Raw genomic sequence first — 11,757 nt, 5'->3', positions numbered from 1 at the left:
ATAAGTATTTCACCATTAATTGCAGCATTATTTATTCATTGACTAAACCATGCCACAAATGTTTTTGAAGACTCATTTTTGCCTGTAGTTGTACCAGATTTTACCAGGTACTAATAACACAACTGTGAGCAAGACTGATGTGGTCCCAGCCTTCAGGGAGCCTACAGAGGGGTCGGGGAACCTCTGCTAATGGTCTATCCTATGTTGATCATACAGAAGTATTGTTAAGTATTTATTATGTGCTGGGCACAATACTAAGTGCTGCACACAAATTATTTCACTTAATTCGAACTGTATAGTCCTACAAGGTAGGAATAATGATCTTCAATTTACAGAAGAGGAAACTAAGTTTCGGAAAGTTTAAGTAACTTGCCAAAGTAGAGTCTCCTGTTACTACATGACAGGATCTATCTGACTTCAAGGCTGTTAGCTTCTATCACATAGGTATCTACGTACATATATATCCACACACAAGGAATTTCTCTGTTACAGTGCCTGCAAGGATATCTGGCCTATAATGAATTAATAAAAAGTCATTAAATAAATATGCCCATGTGGATCAAGCTAGAGAGAGAGGTCCCAAGTGTTGAGATGAATGAGGGTGGTGGGAACTGTGTGAGCATTCTGAGGAGGTGGGGACAGTGTGGGCGCCACCCAACTGCGGCCTGAGATATACGTGTAGGCAGAGGAATGCCCCAGACTGACTGAGCTGCTCAGAAGCCACAGCGCTGGAAACTGTAGCGGTGGTTGTTCAGTTGCTAAGTTGTGTCCGACTCTTTGCAACCCACGGATTGCAGCACGTCAGGCTTCCCTGTCCTTCACGATCTCCCGGACTTTGCTCAGACTCATGTCCATTGAGTTGATGATGCCATCCAACCATCTCATCCTGTGTCACTGGCTTCTCCTGCCACCCTCAATCTTTCCCAGCATCAGGGTCTTTTCCAATGAGTCGGCTCTTCATATCAGGTAGCCAAAGTATTGGAGCTTCAGCTTCATCATCAGTCCTTCCAGTGAACATTCAGGGTTGATTTCCTTGCTGTCTGAGGGACTCTGAAGAGTCTTCTCCAGCACCATAGTTTGAAACCACCAATTCTTCAGTGCTCAGCCTTCTTTATGGTCCAACTCAAATTGTTGGTGTCGGAAGTTTTCAGGGTGTGATGGTGGTGACTGGGGGGAGATAGGAATGATGGACACTAACCATCTGTCCCAGCTGTCATCACAGAAGGACATTCCATCAGCCCATCCCCGCTCCATCGAACAGACTGGAAGCTCTGTCCACCCCAGTGGTGTGAAGAAGGTGGCTCCCTGAGAAGGCTGCTGTGACAGCATGCTGGCTGCATTTCTCCTGCTCCTTCATCACACCTGTTTCTCCAGAGAGGTAGCCAGTTTGCTGGGCCAGCCATACAGATATTATTTACCGATGGTCTCTGAGTGCAGGATGCGGTGAAAAGATGATGACAGTTGTTGGCTGCCTTTATCACAAGGCGTCATATTTGCTCCTCCCTTCGTCACTTCTATGCTTCATCACTTTAGCTGCTCAGCTTTAAATAACACTGCTTTAGAAAAGTATGTTAATTTAAAATTCCCATTTCTTGCTTGTTAAAATCAGGTTACTCAAGATCCCTGGCCAAGAGAGCTTTTAGTTGAGGCAGTCACACGACAAAGGTGATATCACTGTTACCTTCTTGCTCGGACAATAGCAAGGCGTTGCTGAGGATCCAGGCGTGCAGAGAAGAAAAACCCAGACCCTGGAGACTGACAGAGCTGAGTTAAACCCCAGGTGTTACTTCCTGTGGCAGACTCACTCAGATGGACCCCCTCATCCGCGCTCCTAGTATTCACACACTTGTGTAGTCTCCCCTTGAGTGTGGGCTGGCCTAGCAACTTCCTTCTGATCAATAAAATATAGCAAAAGTAATGAGATGTCACTTCTGAGATTAAGTGCTAAGAGATTGTAGGCTCTGTCTCATTCGCAGACTTTCAGTGGCCTTTTCAGCCCCACACACATTGATGATGTGAGCAGCCACATCACACAGGTCCCCAGGACAAGAAACTAAAGTGGCCTCCGGCCAAAAACTAGCAAGGAATTGAGGTTCAACAGCTCACAAGTAACAGAATTCTGTCCACAAGTGAGTACCTTGGAAGTGGATCCTCACCAACTGATCTTTCAGATGAAACCCCAGCCCTGCCTGACACTCTGATATCAGCTAAGATGTGCCCAGGGTCCTGAAGCATAGAAACTGTCAGATAACAGAGGTGAGTTGTTGTAAGCTTCTGTGTTTGTAGCAATCTGCCATACAGCAACAGGATACTAAGACACTTCCCTTCTGGGTGAATTTGGGCAGGTTAATTCCACTTCATAACCTCAGTTTTCTCACCTGTCAAAAAGGCACAGACAATAATAAAAATGATATGTCTGCCTTTGGGGAAGTGAATGAGGATCTGTGCCTCAAAGTGTGCACACGTTGAAATCTCCTGAATGAGCAAGGGATCTGGGCTCTGCCTGGGCTGGCGTTTGAGGAAAGGGGTGTGTGGGGTGGTTGGAGTTACTCAGGGGTGGGAAGGACTTCCCTTCAGCCCTGAGTATCTTAGAGCACACGGGTCTAAAGGCAGGATGTCCCCTTATATGTGAAATCTAAAAAGAAATGACACTAACTTATTCAGACTTGGAGAATGAATTTATGATTGCTGGTGAGGCAGGGGGAAGGGATAGTCAGGCTGTTTTGATCCCTAGGTCAGGAAGATCCCCTGGTGAAGGGAACAGCATCCCACTCCAGTATTCTTGCCTGGGAAATCCCACAGACAGAGGCGCCTGGTGGGCTATAGTCCGCGGGGTCACAGAAGAGTCGGATATGACTTAGCAACTAAACTACAGCAGCTAATGAATGAAATCCTGAATGTTGCCTAAGGAAACCTTGCTGCTTCCACCAGAAACATTCCAGTTGCATGCTGCAGCCCCCTCCAGGAGCTGGGCCTTCAGGAAGGTCTTGGGAAAACCATCAGGCTACCTGATAAACCACCGCAATTGTTGTCCTGCACTGGCCCTGGCCACCATGCTACAGCATTTAGCTGGAGGGCAATTACATTGCCCCTTAAGAATCAGGCACAGCCAGAACTCAGTAGCCACCTATGGTTTATGGCCATTTCCTTACTTAATTCAACTGGAGCTAGACAGTCCTTGGTTTTTGGTGCAGTTCATTCTCCTAAATCCAAACCCGACATAGTTCCCTGAATCTGGCAGAGCTCAGCTGTAAAGTCGGAGCAGGAACGTACAAGCTGCTGCTGCCAACTCGTCTGACATCACGCCAGGGCCACCCTACCATTGTCTGTGGCAGAACAAGGCCTTTCTTTGGCAGAGGTTTGCAGCCCCGCCCATCAGTGCCTGCTGGGAATCTGGCTACTTCTCAGCAGGCCCGAGAGCCTCTGAGTGCCCCAGGAATGCCCTGTCTATAAATAGAAGCCCTTTGCAGGGTTTCCATGCTTGGCAGCCTGAACAGCATCTGTACCATGTTATACATCCTGCACAGAACCAACTGCGGGCCTGGTGGGAAAGATAATCTTGGGAGAGGAGCCTGCGCTGTCAGTGGGCAGCTGTTCAAACTCCCTAGCCTGGGGCCATCACAGATAGCACTGGGGCCAGACCCTTGCTGCAGGCAGCTGTGCTGAGTTTCACAGCGAGGCCAGGCAGCATAGAAGTTGGACTGGCGAATACTGAACCTGATTCTTTTATCACTTCAGACTCACTGATCTCCGTGGACAGAGATTCCAGTTGGGTCTTTGTAAACAAGTTACCATGACTTGGGGGCTACCTGAGGTCAACACAGACCCTGCTGGAAGAAGATGCTATCTGTGGACCTGGTCATAATCAGAACCCAGTTCTGCCATCCAGTGGCCTGGCTTTGAGAAGATGTCAGAGCTCTAATACAGCTCTATCAAACCAAAATCCCTGTTCCGCATCTTTGAACATAGCAGGGAAATGCCAATTTTCTACAGGGTCTAAAGCAGAAGGGTCAAGTTTATGACTGGAGTGACCATTCCTGGGAACCAAAGCCTGATCCAATGGCCACAGGCAGAAGGGCAGGCCTGCAGTGGGAGAGCATGTCCGTGCAGCACTGAGAAGGGGGTGCAATCCTAGGAGCAGGAATCAAGAACCAATTGGAAAGGAAAATGGAACAAGGAACAAACAAGGTTCTGAGAACACTGAATCGCAAAGGCCAGTTGTGCTAAGAGCTTTCACAGACTCAGTCACCCAGCATTGGTGGACTGGCCATAATGAGGACTTCAGGAATGTGCCCTACCCGCTTAGTGATGACTAAGTTGTGGGGCTGGGGGTGGGGAATGGTGTGGATTCATGGAAGAGTCTTTTAAAGAGAGAGTGTTGGAAAAAGGGGCCTTCGAGTTCCAGGGTTCCTATGACTCTGAAATCAGGTGAAGGGGGCTGAATATATATAGTTCTAGATGCAGAAACCCGGGTGACTTTATGCTATAGATTGAATGTTTGTGTTCTTCCAAATTCACATGTGGATACCTAATCCCAATGTGATGGTATTGGGAGGTGTGGTTTCTGGAAGGTGATTAGATTGTGAGGGTAAAACCCGCACGTGTGGGATTAGTGCCATTAAAAGGAGACCCAAGATCTTCCTCACCCCTTTCACCACGTGAGGACACATGAACCAAGCAGATCCTCTTCAGACACTGAATCTGCTTGATCTTGGACTTCCAGTCTCCAGAACTGTAAAAAATAAATGTCTGTTGTTTATAAGCTACTCAGTCTATAGCCTCCTATTATAGCAGGTTGCACTGATTAAGAAACTTTAATAGAACAATGTCACATCAATCTCTCACCACTGGCTTGGAGGCACATGAGCCATTTTCCTACTCTCCAGCCTTCCTGCTCAAATGGGGCCATTTCTGAGTCTTCCCAGAGATGGTGTGTAGCCAGACAGCCTTGGAGAGCAGCACCAGCCACCAGAAAGTGAGTGTCTTGTGTTGGGGGGTAGCTTCTCTCCTGACTTGGATATTGTACAGAAAGTAGAAGGGGCCACAGCATATATCCTTGCCTTCCTACCAGGATGTGTCTGGGGCCAGGGCTGCTTCATGACTGTCTTACCTACTGATGACACTTCCTGGAGGATCATTCAGGGATCATGGGGTAGAAGCAACGAGACCTGTGCCATGCATCCACTCCTGGGAAGTGTGTCCGGCTCACAAACTGGGTTCCAGGATGACAGTAAGAAAGGCTGGATGAAAAGGTGATTCCTAATCTGTCATTCAAAGCAATGTCCAACTCTTTGGACTCATGCCCCTTCGGCAAATGGCTAGAACAAAAAATAAATTAAAACAGGGCTGTCACCTGGGTGGCACCCTCCCTGGGGTCAGCACCCTGGACCACACACCCAGGGTCTCACGACCTCACGCTGGCAGCCTCAGGCCAATACTGGCAGGTGGTGGCAGCTAAGTGGATGCCTTTGGTGGACAACTGGGCCTGTCTGTGGACACTGGCTCACCAGCTCCCACTTGGGAGTCTTGCAGGGATGGCTGTGAGTTCACCCAGCAAGGAGAACACCAGGTGTCACCAAAGATGAGCCTATCAAACACATGTAAGACACCCCAGAGGCCAACCTCAGAGTATTTGGGGGGAATCTGAGGAGGGCTGAGAACCGCTTAAGTGAGCATCAGAGCCAGAGAAATGAAAACTTGTGTCTGTAGCTGTGGCTGTCTCCTCACCCGCAGGCTGGCGGGGTTGGGGAAGATGAATGACATCAGTAAATGTCCAGAGGTTGGGAAACAGAATTAGTAACCCTGCCAAGAGGATCAATAGTTTCTGCCTCCCTGTGACATCACTGCTCCAAAGCATAGCACACTCTGGCACCAGATGAAAAGTTCTATTTCTAGAAAATCCACAAAAGTGCCATTGTCTTGATGATGAACTAACACACCAAGGTCATTGTATCTCCCAGCAGCTGCTCTGCCCAACTCCACATCTGTACAGCTCTCCCTGGGCAGCAGGCAGGACTGTCCCCGGGAGAGGAGGTCCAAGCAGCAAACAGCATTCCTAACTCAGTGTTTCTTGTCTTGTGTCAAAATTCTGTCTGGAATCGCCAACACTAGCTTTCAAATGGGACTTTCAAGAGCATGTGGCCAACTTTGTTTATGCTTTTCCAGAGCTAGAGAGTGTGGAGTCAGAGCAAGGTTTGAAATGCACCCCAGGGAGTCAGCTTTCGTGCATTAAGTAAAGGTTTGGCCAGAGTTCTGAAGGGACTGGACCGCGTGGCTGGGCTGGATGAGTTCATTAGCACTGAGCTGGATGATGGCTCTGGCTCACTGATGGATAACAGACCTTATTTCAAAATCCTGGGAGGTGGAGGTCTAGAAGATGCTTCTCACTCACCACAAGAAGGGTGCTGGTTTGTGTTTCCTTCACAACAAGAGCTTTACACCAAGCCACTCATATTCCCTCACTAAGCACTTCTTGTAACGAGTTACAGGAGTCATTTGGGAGCTGACCAGAGTCAGAAATAGTCTTTGAAGGAAGGAGGAAATCAAGAGAACTGGAGAGTTTAGCTCTATCACCAAGTTTTGCCAAATCACCAACTTTCTTTTTGCCTTTTTTTTTTTTTGGCTGCATGGCATGTGGGATCTTAGTTCCCTGATCGGGGATGGAACCTACGCCCGCTGCGGTGGAAGCATATAGTCTTAAGTCCTGAAACGCCAGAAGTCTCCCAAATCACCAGTTTTAACCATACTGTAAAGAAAGCTATGAAATGGCATGGGTTCAATATAAGTAACACTTTCCTACATGAATTTTCCTATGAGTTAAGACTACTTGCAAAGATGAACAACATATTTCTGAAGTAGTAATGTTGTCCATTAAAGGACTGCATTACATCTCCATGTTAAACTTAGATGAAATTTGAATGATAAAGGGCTTCCCTGGTGGCTCAGACAGTAAACAATCTGGCTTGCATTGAGGGATACCTGGGTTCAATCCCTGGGTCAGGAAGATCCTCTGGAGAAGGGAATGGCTACCCACTCCAGTGCATTTTGAGTGAGATGTGTAGATGCTTGGTCAGGATTGTTGTGGCTAGGCAGATAATCATGTCACTGGATGGACTGGGATGAGATGTTAGTTGTTAGGAAAGGGTTACTGTAGTGGCTATAGGCATATGTCGTGTGGGTTGATGGGAGCTGGGTAGGTGTGTAGATGCATAGGTACAAGCCGAGGTGGCTAGGCATGTTGCAGGGTGGGATTACGTGAGGCAAGTAGTGTGTGGCAGGGTGGGATGGAGCTAGGTAATTAGGCTGTGCTGTGGCAGATTGGGACATGTATTCTTGCCTGGGAAATCCCATGGACAGATGAGCCTAGTGGGCTATAGTTTATGGGGTGGCCAAGAATTGGATGCAACTGAGCGACTAACTTTCACTTGAATGATACAGGGCCCATTGGCAGGTGAGGTGGGAGAGGAGGGAGTGGAGGCCCGGTGGGTATGGTGGCAAAGCCAGGCCTGGGTGCGGTGAGGGTGGGGGTGGGGGGGAAGTCGTCAGTAGGGGGCCCCTGGTCAAGTGCAAGTCCAACCTGAAATCCCATTGCAGAGCAACATCGGGGGAGGCTGTGTAGTTTGTGTCCCTTCAGTTGTTAGATTTCCATTTCTGATAACAGGGCCTAGGGGAGTCAGAAACTGTTAAACTGGACATTTTCCAGACATGTTTTAAAGTTGATTCTCCTCAAGAGTTTGTCTTTTTATAGCCCCCTGCAGCCCAAGTGGCCTGTACCATTTCTCAGCAGAAGAAACTCAAGATTGAAAAGACCAAACCTATGTGGGAATCAAGACTCACATCCAAATCCCCTCTTTTCTTCATCACCATGTGACACTGTCCCCTTGTCTTTCTGATCCCGTGCAGTTTCATGCTCCCTGGAGAATTCCTACGCTCAAAGGTTTGGTTTTGACTCAGCTCCTTCATCTGATGCCAGCATCATTCGGAAAACAGAAAAGTACAGCTCCCGGGATCCAGCACCGATTCTCTGGAGCCCCTCAACAGTGAGAATGCTCACTGGGTCCCACAGGATCCCAGCCATGAGGGATTATGTAGGATACTGGGGACCTCAGAAGCAGGGAAAGCAGGTTTGGGGCACCAACATTTCTAGGGGATGTGATGTGACCGGCTTTATTCCCCCACATTAGTGGAGGAAACAATGGCAGAGATCATCCAAACTAGCAAGTGAGACTCAAGAGTCGATGGAATTTGCCTTTGAAGTGTTTTCCAATCCGCACACCTGAGAAGTACGAGTGGTGCTGGGGTTACGGAGGGCGTGTGGGAAAGGGAAGTATTGGGAATTTGGCATTAGCAGATGCAAACTAGTATATAATAGAGTGGATAAACAAGGTCCTACAGTACAGCACAGGGAACTATATTCACTATCCTGGGATAAACCATAATGGAGAAGAATATGAAAAAGAATTTATATGTGTATTGTTGTTGTTGTTATTTAGTTGCTAAGTTGGGTCTGACTCTTTGACCCCAAGGACTGCAGCACACCAGGCTTCCCTGTCCTTCAGTCTCCTGGAGTTTACTCAAACTCTTGTCCATTGAGTCATATATATGTGTGTGTATATAACTGAGTCATTTTGCTGTAAGCAGGAATTAAACACTATATTGTAAATCAACTATACTTCAATAAAATTTTTAAAAAGCAAACCTTGAGATACAGAAAGATTAAAAAAAGGAGGGATATCAATCATAACATCTACCTTTTGTTGGAAGGATTGTAGGAGTCTAAAGGAGCTTAGTACAGTGCCCAGTACTTAGAAAGGGCTTTATAAAATTTGTTAAAATATCACACATAACAGTGCACACGGCTGGGGTAATACTCATTTAGAACTATTTGCTTGATAGGAGAATGATCGAAACCTCCTCGGGCTATTCCATACTCACAAAGGATGCAGCAACACTGAGGAGCCAGGTAACTTCAAACCTTGTCCATACTCAACAGAATCAAAGAACACCATTCTGAGATCTAGTGGTAGCAGCGAGACTGCTGTTAAAAGTGAAGTGAAGTGGCTCAGTCGTGTCCGACTCTTTGCAACCCCATGGACTGTAGCCTACCACGCTTCTCCGTCCATGGGATTTTCCAGGCAAGAGTACTGGAGTGGGTTGCCATTTCCTTCTCTAAGGGATCTTCCTGACCCAGGGATTGAACCTGGGTCTCATCGCATTGTAGGCAGACGCTTTATCGTCTGAGCCACCAGTGGTAGTAGAGAGACTGCTGTTAAGCCACTGCTACAATGTTTCTCAGGGCAACAGGGGCTTCCACGATGCTTGTGACATGTTTTTTGTCCTTTCCACCAATCTTCCTCCTCAGGGAGGGGGTCCCAGCTCAGCCAAGTCACCCAGCCAAGGACAGCTGTCAATCCCACGACTGTGATGTGAGTTAGACCTAACGCAGTAGAAACAATAAAAAACCTGAACAGACGGGGAAATGGGGAGAGAGGGAAGGAAAGGACTTCCTATTCCTTCTTGGGCTAAAAGGAAACCCTGGGGCAACCCTGGGAGCCATTGGGAAGCCCCAAGGCTCCCTGGTTTTGGCTTTGTCCTCCGGTGGTCTGTGACATTCTATGCTGCTACTGCATCTTGTGTCCTGGGGCTTCCAGGAGCCTCGACCAGTTTTTAGGGGCTCCCAAGTACCTTCTGGCCAGATGTCCTACAGACGCGCAAATCCTTCCCCACCCACCCCTAGTCTGTGCAGGCCTCAGGGATCCTGACTTGAGACCTGCTGGGACCCGTCCTTGGCACCCAGAAGTTGGGTTGGAAGCAACAGGGCTTCACAAAGCCTGCCAGCTGATCACCAGAAAGGCCTGGGCTACCTGAGAACACAGAGCGGTCTTTCACCTGGCTCAGAACAAAATGAAATATGCCATCCATCTCCTCTCTGGCACTTCCCCAGCCCTTCTCAGAGGGAGCTAAATGCCACGCTTCATTGATCGGTCAATAAGTCGTGTTTATTGAGCTGACAGTGTGTACGTATGGGGGTGGGGGAGCTGCAGAGAAAGATGGATGAGAAAGGAAGAAAACCAACTGGGGTCAAATGCTAGGATTCATGTATAAAGAAGGGACTCTACACCTTTCCCTCCTATGCATAGCTGGGCTGCTCGCTCCTTTCGTGCTATGCTGGGGGTCTGCTTTCTTGCCTTTCCCAAAGGCTCCACAAGGAAATGGGGGAGAGCCTCGCCAGCACTAGGAAACCCTTTCTTTATGTGGTGCTGACCTCTAGAGGCTTCCAATTAAACAGCATCCCAAAGGACCAACTTTATTTTACGGCCTATTTTTTACATCCTGCATGGTTGCCATATTTTCCTGGAAAATAAGGAGAAAATTTCTCTGCTCCTTTAAATGCTGCCTAATAGGAAATGCCGACTTTATTCTTTGACTGCCTAATTACAGCCTGCTCAGATTTTTAAGAACACCATTGCTTTTTGCTCCAGAAAAGGGAAAAAGGTAGGTTAGAAATTGGCAAAGTATTTCAAAGTTAGTATCTGCCTACTATGAAACTAAAAGGAACAGCAGAGGGCCAGCTATTTGGGATGTATTTCTGGAGTTTCCAAAGTGATCAGGTGGCCAAACCCACTAAGGGAGACAGGAATGTTTGCTCCTTACCCATCACCCCAGTTCAGCAGGAAGGCACGGTGGTGGTGGGAGGGGGGCACGATCTGCCAGCCCCTCCTGCACACGTGTGCCAGCCCACTGGCTCTGGTGCAGGGTACAAACACTGGGTTTTGCTTATTTCATTTCAACCCATTGACATCCACAATGAAAACTAGGGACACTGGGAGGTCCCACTTGGCCTGACTTTATTAAGAAAACGAGATTCATTTCTAAAGGAAAGACTATTCTTTACATCCCTCAGCAAATCCCCCCACGTTTCCCCGTCTTGTTACAGGTTTTTACTCTGTTTTTAGTATTTATTTACTCGGCCGCACCAGGTCTTAGTTGTGGCTCAAAGCATCTTTGATCCTCGTTGCTGCATATTGGTTCCTTACTTGTGGCACATGGGGTTTTTTTTTTTTTTTTAGTTGTGGCAAGTGAATTCTTAGTTGTAGTAAGCGAATTCTTAGTTGTAGTGTGTGGGATTTAGTTCCTTGACCAGGTATTGAACCCAGGAGCCCTGCATTAGGAGCACAGAGCCTGAGTCACTGCACCACCAGGGAAGTCCCCTATCCTGTATTCTTGATCACAAAAAGAAGGGACATGTAGGAAGGCAGGAGAAAGTATCCAGGGATGTCAGCACTGGAGCTAATACACATCTACTATTTTGGCTGGGGTCTTTCTTTTTTTGTTGTTTTATTATTAGTGCTTACTTTTTATAGTAGCTTTAGAATCACAGCAAATATGAGCAGAAGACAGAGATTTCCCATTGATCCCCCGTCTACACACATGCGTCACTTCTCCCATTTCAACGTCCCCCACATAGTGATGCATTTGAAGCCTACACTGACACACCTTATCACCCAGAGTCCATCATTTACATCAGAGTTCACTTGGTGGTGTATATTCTATGGGTTTGGACAGGTTTATAATTATATGGATTCACCATTACAGTATCACAGAGTAGTTTCCCTACAAATCCCCTCTGCTCCAACTATTAATCCCTCTCTTTTGGACTCTTTATTTCTAAAAGGGACCTTAGAGAACACGGGTTCAAAATGGAGAAATAGTTTTGCCATCGTTGTTCGTCCAGCCCTGGTCTCCTGAGAAAGCACT

Source organism: Bos grunniens, chromosome 4 (genome assembly GCF_055505025.1).
Source record: "Bos grunniens cultivar Pamir isolate PY7600 chromosome 4, Bosgru_T2T1.0, whole genome shotgun sequence".
In the NCBI taxonomy this organism is placed as follows: Eukaryota; Metazoa; Chordata; class Mammalia; order Artiodactyla; family Bovidae; genus Bos; species Bos grunniens.
The sequence above is the reverse complement of the archived record's forward strand: the minus strand, read 5'-3'. Positions refer to the sequence as shown.